This window comes from Theobroma cacao, chromosome 5, assembly GCF_000208745.1.
Source record: "Theobroma cacao cultivar B97-61/B2 chromosome 5, Criollo_cocoa_genome_V2, whole genome shotgun sequence".
NCBI classification, from domain to species: domain Eukaryota; kingdom Viridiplantae; phylum Streptophyta; class Magnoliopsida; order Malvales; family Malvaceae; genus Theobroma; species Theobroma cacao.
In genome coordinates, this window is record NC_030854.1 from 22,482,978 (window position 1) to 22,493,464 (window position 10,487).

Genomic DNA, 10,487 nt, shown 5'->3' on the forward strand with positions numbered 1-10,487 from the left:
TTTTTGATTAATAAATTAATATGATAAAATGTATATTTTATTTAAAAATCTATATTACTAAAGAATATGTTGAAAGTTCAAATTAAAAAAATAATTATCTTTTCCATTTACATTTTATAATCTTTATTTTTGTTAAAAAAATAATATTTTTTTTCTTCATTTTATATAAATAAATAGTATTTATAAATAATTTTAAAATTTTTACTATATCTTATAATGCGATACAATACAATGTTTATATTAAAAAATAAAACTTCGATTCACGATATGTCTTTCAATCCAACAACTAAGTAATTTATATCTTTAGTTAAGTTCAAATAATGCATTAGGCCATTAGGTGTTTTATTAGCGATAAGAGGTACCTCTAATAGAATACTATTTTCTTCGATTTGCCATTGGGGAAAACGTGCCCAACTGCCAAAATGGTCCACCCTATTAACTGCTTATAATTTATAAATTCCACAGGAAATCATTCTCGTCTCAGTAGCTTTCTTCTTCAAGAGTGGTTGCCGCCCTGAGTAGGGGTTTTATGGGTTTTGGTCAAAGTAGTGATTTAATTAGCACCATTGTGGATTATGTGCTGTTGTTGGAGAGTTTAATTTACTCTCATGAGTGCAATGACGTAATTAATTAATAACGAAACACTATTAAGTTAAAATATATAGCTCCATTTATGAAAATTTTAAATTTCGATACCGTGCGTGTACAGTAAATTAACCCTTAAACTTATATCTCTTTTTATTTAATTTTACCATTGAAGATAAGTTATCAAATTAATTGAATTGTATCAATTATTGTTATGTCAATGAAATCTACTTAAAAAAAACACGTATAGATGAAATGGCATGGCATCCACCGAAGTTGTCATGTCATTTGGGATATCACATGGAGACCATGTATGTTATATTTGTTATATCAAATATTGTTGATGGATTATATGTTTTATAAAAATACACTAAAATCAATAATTTTTTCTTAAATTCCGTGAAAATCAATTATGAATAGAAAAGTAATGTTAGTTGCCGTGCAAACTTTTTGTTTAAATTTGGGAGATTCCTTTTTAACCAAATGTCCCGATCCCCAAAATGATGTTACCTCTCCACTTCTTTTTGACATTTCTCTTTACTGACCAGACAGCAAGAGATATCGCATTATCCTTTCCTAAATCTTCTCATTTAAGGCTAATGGCCCCCATGTGTTACTTTGTTTTATGGCATTTCTCTTTACTGACACGAGAGAGAAACTCTTTTGATTTTCTTTTCCGAAGGATTTTTGTTTCTTCTTTGCTATCATCCAATAATGTGAGTGGATCCCTAAGGCTTTCTTTCGTTGTCAAAATCTTTTCACATATATGTCATGTATCAATTAGGTGGTCGATGCCGGAGAATGATGGATTCATCCTGGGGGCAATGGGGTCTACTGCAATCCAACCAAAGGAAATAAAGGTTAATAGTATTAGTAGTAGACAATTTTTGTGTGTGTAGACATTGAAGGCTTGTTTTTTGTGTAGGTAAAAATATTCTACAAGTTGCCTCTGGAACAACTGGGGGTTGATTGTTAAAATAAAAATACAGCTTTATTAGTAGTAGCAAGTCGGTGTCTGTGGACATGGGATAGTGTAGGATTGGCTTTTAATTGATGATGTGTTTCAAGACACGTTACTTTCTTAACGACTTGACTTACTCTGTCAAAATTTTGATAGGGCTGTCCCCTGAAATCTCAACCATAATATAAAGGCTTAAAGCTAACTAAAAGAATTAGATTCATGATCAAAAGAGGAATGAATAGCTATGAGAATTAGAGTTTCTGGGATAATGATTACTACTTTTATTATACGTCTAGACTGTTAGGGAAAAGGCCAAAAGGGTCTTAGAAAATTGAGGACGATGAAAAGATGTAACTTCTGGACTTTTTTAGTTTTTATGACATTTCTCTTGACTGACAAGAGAGAGAAAGAGATGCTTTTGATTTTTTTTTTCTCAGAAAGGATTTTGTTTCTTTTTTGGTATCCAATAATTCGAGATTACATCCTTTGAAAAAGAGAAAAGAAACATACAAGTAAAAGATATAAACATGATTTATTAAATTAAGAACAGAACACTTAAAAGAGTAGAGGTTATTCTGAAGTATGAAAAGTGAGATCATAATCACAGAAATAGAATTTGAGTTTTGGTGGGTTGCGAGAAAATTCTCTACTCTTAAAGATGTCAAGCACGTGGAATTTTTCTTATTTTTTGTAATTTGCCAAATGTATGCTCTGTTTCTTTTGTCTGTTTTGATTGCTTGAATCTGGTTTTCTGTATCATGATGTGTTTTTTTTTTTTTTTGGAAAGTTGTATGATGATGTGATTCTCGTTAAGGCTTTTTTCTTACATTGTCGGGACCATTCAGGTTTGGTCAATCCTGACCTTGCCAATGCCATGGTTTTGTATCAGACTTCTGATAACTTAATAAAAAATCTGATATATCGAGAGTAAAAAAGTACTTGTACTTGCTTCGTGCTGATAAAACTTGGATTTATTGGAGTGCGTTTTTGCAGCAGGAAAATGATTGAAACATAGACACAGGTTTATTAGTAATAGCAAGTTGGTGCTTGTAGAAATGGGATAGTGTCGGAACGATTGAGTAAGCAGCTAGCAGGAACCTATCCTAATTTATTCGTTGTTACCAAGTCCATCGAAGAGAACACCCAACAATAGAACCCAAGCCCGATTGGGAAGTGACTTTTGACAGTAGATCAAAAAAAAAAAAAAACACTCGTACTTGGAGTCCGGCGTGAACAAAACGACAAATGCTTGCCGCTCCTTAGTCAAAGAAACAAGTGGTTTATAAATACGTTTCCAAACCTTTCGTGCCTATAAATAGACCTAAGGTTACGTTTGGTATAAGAAATGTAAAATCATATTTTTTTGTAATATATTCAATTAAATTATATTACAGTGTTTATTTTATAACAGATCACTACAATATAAGATTGCAATACAATCACATTACAACCAATGGATGTAATGTGATTACAGTCCAAAATCAATGCAATCACATTACATTGCACTCTGTAATATATTTAAGGATATTTTTACCCATCATCTTTTAAAAAAATTACTCACAATTCAAAGCAAAACATCGTTTTTAAGGTTGAGGGTTTGCTGCTTCTTCTCCATTTTGCTAAAGTCGCTCCTCCTTCTTCTAGCTCTGCTTCTTCATCATTTGAAATTGTGGGTTGAAATCTCTCATTCTTTTTTTTCTTTCTCCTTTTTTTATCTTCTTCTTGTATTCTTTAATCTGAATTTTTTCTGTTAATTTGGGTTTTTTCCATATTTATATTTTAGGGTTTATCACTGAAACAATTTGGCCCTTGATCGACAAGAGAGGTTGGATTTCTGGGCTACTCTTCAACAAGAGGCACAGGTAATTGTGATGAAATAAAACGCTACGTGTTTGGTTGCAATTTTTGGTTTTTATTCCCTCAACAAAATATGGGTAATCAAATAGTTTTCAAGTTCTATCTAATTAGAACTTCTATCCAATTAGAAATGCTGAAAGTAGCAAAACTTGTACCTAGCATTGCCAAATCCATGATGCCGTCAAGACATGGCCATCTTCTTTGTGCTTGGTTTTTGATAAGGCATTGCGTGACTGACTTTTGACATTGCGTGACTGACTTTGGATATTGCGTGACTAGTTTTTGATAAGTCATTCCGTGACTAGTTTCTGATAAAACATTGCGTGACTAGTTGATAGGCATTGCGTGACTAACTTTGGGCATTGCGTGACTAGTTTTTGATAAGGCATTGCGTGACTAGTTTCTGATAAGGTATTGCGTGAATAATTGATAGGCATTACGTGACTAACTTTGAGCATGACGTGATTAGTTTTTAATAAGGCATTGCGTGACTAGTTTCTGATAAGGCATTGCGTGACTAGTTGATAGGTATTGCGTGACTTATTATTAAGGCATTGCGTGACTTGTTAGTAAGGCATTGCGTGACTAGTTAGTAAAGAATGTTACAATGTTTCGGTTGTTTTGGGTCACAAAGTGGTATTAACTTCAAAAGGTCGTAACCTTGTGCTCGATTATCCGATTGGGGTGATTTTTTTTTGAATCCATGTAACTTTTCGAGATCTACGCGTTGACAAACAGTCGAAGGCGATTTGCTACCGTTTTGACCCCAAAAAACCTCATTTTAACCCTAAATTTGAATTTTTACTCATTTTTTGCTTTTTTTTAAGATTTGACCTCCCATTTTTTTATTTTGTTTAGGGTAAATTTGGTCTTGATAGTAGGAAACCATTGTAATTTTTTTTTTAGATTTTAAGGTGCAAGAAAAGAGTGCAAAAAGGTTTAGTTGCTATTGCCAGTCGTTATATCAACTTTTGGTTGCACCCTATCACAATTTGTTTAGTTGGCTATGTGGTTAATTGCTTAGTGACGCTTGCATTATTGGTCTCGGGTTTGAGTCCTACTTCTTGCAGTGCAATCTTATTTTTTTTTTGCCTTTGATTGCTACCATTAAATCGGTCTTTAGTATTAATTGAACTTACATTAAATTTATCCAACATATTCCCTGCATATCAAAAATGGATCCTTCTATATGCTGTTTTTAAATTGAATATATTGTAAGGTGGACATGAAAAGTTAACTTTGTGCTTACTATATGCTGTTTTTATATAATGTTTATATTTCATTATTTTAATTATTTTTTTATATTGTCAGTTCACACAATGGAAGGGTTTTCTCAAGAGCAAATTGCAACGATTGTGTCTGCTATTGTATTAGCCATTGAGCTGTTCAACATGATACTTTTAGCTAATACTTTCGTTCAAGGATGTTATCATAGTTTAATGTATACTAGAAAGCGTAAAAAATCCAAAACTAATACTTATAGGAGACATATTATTAGGCAATTGAATTTTAGGAGAATGGTGTTTGATTCTGATTTAACATGCATTGAAAACATTAGAATGGATAGAGCTGCATTTTATAAACTATGTAATATGCTTCAATGCATTAGTAGGCTTACACCAACAAAAAACATGAATGTTGAGGAAATGGTGGCTATCTTTTTGCACATCATTTTTCATCATGCAAAGAATATGATCATAAAGAGAGAATTTGTTAAAAGTGGTGAGACAGTGAGTAGGTATTTTGGTTTAGTTTTGAATTCTGTTTTAAGATTGCAATCAATACTACTAAAGAAGCCAGAGTCTGTACCCGAGAATTCAACTGACTTCAGATGGAAATGGTTTAAGGTAAACTAAAATTTCTTAAACATTTATAGCTTGAGTATAAGAATCTATTAAAAATGCAACTAAAGGATAATTTTTGTCATTATTCTATTGGAAACAATAAAATTGTTTAGGTGCTTTAGATGGAACTTACATTAAAGTCAATACCCTGAAAATTGATAAGCCTAGATACAGAACAAGGAAGAATGAAATTGCTACAAATGTGTTAGGGGTATGTTCACAGGATATGCAATTCATATATATCATAGAAGAAATGGATTAAAAGTCTCAAAAGGTATGAGGAAAATATACATTAAATTATTAACTATTTTAGCTCGACATTGTTCAAAGTGATGTACTAAAAATAAATTTTTTATCATAGGTTTTTTCTACTTATGTGATGCTGGGTATACAAATGAAGAGGGATTTTTAACTCCATATAGAGGTCAACGTTATCATTTGAATCAATGGAGACAAAATCGCACTCCTCGTTCAAAAGAAGAACTGTTTAATTACAAATACTCTGGTGCTAGGAATGTTATTGAGAGATGTTTTAGATTCCTCAAGATGAGATGGGTAATACTTACAGAGAAGTCTTGGTACCCAGTGGAAACAAAATGTAGAATTATATCTGTTTGTGCATTGTTACACAATCACATTAGGAGGGAAATGACACATGATCCATGTCACGACCCGGAACTCCCATCGAGCCCGTGACAACCGCCGCGAAGCCTCGACAGACATTCTTTCTCCGAATGCCTTTCGAGACCTCGCAAGGCTTTTGTACTAGTTTTTTCATTCCTCTCTCTTTTTCTTTTTTTTTTGAATAATAAAATAAAATAAAAATATTAATTAAAATAATCTATTTTAATGTAAAACAATATATATATATATATATGAAACATCAAAAATTAATTTTTTGCACATAAAAACAAAATAAATTTATACCTACTTTAATATAGAAAACTGAAGTATGCAATTTAAATTATAATGACACGTGGGCCCCCAAATAACTGAGAAGGTTTAAGTTTATAACCTTGCTTTTTAGAATGCAATTTCGAAATTTACTTTTCGATGCAATTGACAGTCTACTGCTTATTCTGAGCCTGAAAAATGTATAGGAAGAAGGGGTGAGATTATAAAATTCCAGTGAGTAGACAGACATCATCAAAATAATCTAAAGTCGAGTAATAGGAGACAATTAAAATAATTCATCCCAACCTATATAAATAATTGGATTTCATCCAATTACTCAACATAGCTTATGTACTTTTCAAAAACTTGGCCCTTGCCAAAAATCCATTCTCGGGGATACCCAGCGAAGGCATCTTATCGAGACCGCCAAGGCTGTTTACTGTCACACACACAAACACATTTCACCTTTGACAACACAGCCGTTCCCCGACGTTGGCTGAGTCCCGATTTCACGTGGTGGCCAGCGTGAAGTGTACTCAAATCCTACCTCGGGAGTTATCCTACCCGCCTCTCCAATCGAGGTAAGCTCAATAATTGAGAACCGTGCCCCTCTAATTAGGCTGGCCCACGGAACTCCCGTCACTGTAGTGCCCACTTTATAATCCACCAACTAATAAAATCACAATAGTATGACATGGCTCACTTAACACATTCAAGGCAAATCAAAGCAGTTCACATATTCTTTAAATCATAAAAATAACCAGTCATACCCACATTTATCATAAGCCATTTAATGTAAAATCATGGATAAACAACACAATCATAGTATAGGTCTCCAATTACTCTATTTTTGAAATCATTATTAAATTTTCAAAAATTTTATAAAATTATTTTATAAAATCTCATTTTCCCATAAAACACAATAATTTTCCAATTAAACCATTTTTCCATAAAATCACACAATTAAATAAATCTACTCTAGATAATTAAGACGATAGTAAGTTTACTCACTGTACTAGGAGTAGATATACTCCTATTCTCGATCCTCGGGTGTAGTCTTTTACCCGTATCAGATAGCTCACCACCTATCCACAATACATGACACAAAAAATTCAATAATTTGTGTCAAATCAATATATATTATTTCAGGCTCTTATCCATGCGTATGCACTAGATAGGGTGTGAAATGTTTGGACAATCGCTTAATCACAGTGTCCGACCTAACTCGCCTATACACGGTGTAAATTTCTAAAATCTCCAATTCAACTCCAATTCCATCCATTTCAATTTCAATTATCCAATTATATCCACAATACCTCAATGACTATGAATGTGGTCCAATTTATCAGTTCGGACCACAAATTACGCTTTTACCCCTAGTGGGTAAAAATTTCAATTTTTTTGCACCAAAAATTCCCATTTAATTTCCAACCTCATAATTCATCATTTTTCCATCTAATTCTCTTAAAATAAAGTCAACCTCATCCTCACACACCATTGGCTAGATTCGGCCTAGAGAAATTCATGGAGAAAATGAATATTTTTCTTGTTGTTTTACTCATAAACATGCTAAACTAACACTAAACACTAACATAGTTCAAAATCAAATTAATCTAACAACTTTCTCTCTCTAAACCCATATGATCAGATTTGAATCCATCATCAAAACACATAATTTAACCATGGAAAATAAGGAGAAATGCATGGAAATGATAAATCTTAAGCTAAGCTTGAAAAATCATACCTTTAAACACTTGATTCCTTGAAAAATCACACTTTTTCTTTGAATTTTCTCACTCTAGGGTTTGTTCTTATTTCTCTCTCTCTCCTGCTGGTTTTGGCTGACCCTCCCAATGAAGAATTCTGAAATTTTCAAGCCTTTTAATAGGCTTAATAAAATATTATTATTTTATTTACCTTTTGAATATTTTATTATTTTATTTTTTTCTAGCCATCTTTTTTACTTTCTTTTTCTACCACTCAATCCTCTTCACTTATCTATGTCTTCCATGAAATTTTTAGACTTTTCCAAAGTTTTAGTGGAGTAAATTTTTTAAAATTACACTTTTGCCCCCGTAAAGTGAAAAATTACATTTTTATCTCAAAAACTGAAAAATTGCCCATAGACAGATTTTTCATCCCTTATACTCATACCATGCTCCATTTAATCAAATTTGATCTAAATTCTCTCAAAAAATTCAATTTCGTCATCGGGTGATAAAATTACCATTTTACCCCTATACTTCAAAAATACCGAAAATTCATATATTTTTACTCTAAATCTTCCAATTGTACTTCAATACTCACATCATACTCAAATATGTCAAATGGGGCTAAGAAAATCTTTTTTTTTTTGAAAATTCTCATTTTGTCCTCAAATTGCAAAATGACCATTTTGCCCCATAACCGGTCAATTTTCCTGATTGATTCCAAATTGATCCTCGAACTCTGAATCACCATTCTAAGTAAATTTTGGGGTTTCAGAACTCTCAAATTCCTTTTAAATTTTTCATTTGAACTAGCTCGAGGTATAAATCAACTTCACAGCACCTCTAGGGGTAATACCGTCTTTTGTCGATTTCTTGAGCTTTCTCAATATACAAACATTCTATTGAGCATGTAAATGACATCATAATTATTTTACAAAGCAGGGTTTGACAACACTACCCCCCTTAAAATAAAATTTTGTCCTCAAAATTTCACTTATCAACTCAAAGAAAAGGCGGGGTATTATCTTTTATTCGATGCTCAACTTCTCATGTTATCTCCTTTATAGGGAATCTTGAGTTGCTCCTCGTATTTATTTCCAACTCAACTTGGATACTTCACTTATATCTATTATTACCCTTTAGAATTTGATCAGCAATAATCCTCTCGATCATGAGTCTTTATGTCATTTAGGATTATACTAAGTGGTTTTCCAAGATAAAGAGTCTACGCAGCCTCCTGTCTATAATCGGTGCTGCAGTCACTGACTATAAACAAGACTCTACGTCAACTCCATTATTCCGCTATTTACCACAAGAGTTGCTTCATTTAATCACTTTTCATTCAACTGAGTTAATACAAGAATTATAAATCCTCATAGTAATCCTTTATAGCACTCATTTTCTATGCCACCGTCGTAATCCTTTATTCACAAATTCGTTACTTAACATTGATGTCCTTTCTCATTAATCTCTCATAGTCGTAACCGATTATATTCCTCATCTTAAAATTTTACGGTATCACCTTATAAATCCCTCCATACTCAAATTTATAATCCTTGACTTAATCTCGTTAACTGGTGATCAATTCATAGTACTGCAAGATTTAATCGTTATTAAATCTAATAATTACTGAAACCATTAATGGCTTTCTATTTCAACATTCAGTACTTATTTAAAATAATCGATCTTGCCACTAAGATAATTATTCATCCTCAATACTTATATTACTAATCTACCTTTGTCATACTAAAAGATTTTTATACTCATTTTGTCTTTTAAACAACTACTCCATCATCCGTTTATATTATACAAGACAAAAGTCAACTCTTAAGACTTTTATACAGGGGATTATTATCCTTCTTATACTGTATCTGCCTAGGATTACAGTATTACAAGCTTCAACAAGGCACTAAACATCTTTAGGATCATTATCATCTTGATCCTTTTTCGAGTCCGTTTCAAGCTCTCCCTTTTTCTTCTCTTGCCATTTACTTACATTGCTCCCACAACTTGGGGGAGAATGTCTAACGACAATCACTTAATCTCTTATACACCCTGAAAACAAATAGGTATCTATATGCAGACTCATGCATTCTATTCGACTTAATTTAACTTAATTCGGGGCTACGCAGTGTCAGTGTGGATTTCTTAAAACAACTTTAAAACCAAAAACTTTAAAATCCATATCTTTAAAACCAAAATATTTGATCTATAAACCATGCTCTGATACCACACAAATTGTCACGATCCGGAACTCCCATCGAGCCTGTGACAATTGCCGCGAAGCCTCGACAGACATTCTTCTCCCGAATGCCTTTCGAGACCTCGCAAGGCTTTTGTACCAGTTTTTCCATTCCTCTCTCTTTTTCTTTTTTTTTTGAATAATAAAATAAAATAAAAATATTAATTAAAATAATCTATTTTAATGTAAAACAATATATATATATATATATATTTGAAACATCAAAAATTAATTTTCTGCACATAAAAACAAAATAAATTTATATATATTGTAATATAGAAAACTGGAATATGCAATTTAAATTACAATGACACGTGGGCCCCCAAATAACTGAGAAAGTTTAAGTCTATAACCTTACTTTCTAGGATGCAACTCCGAAATTTACTTCTCGATGC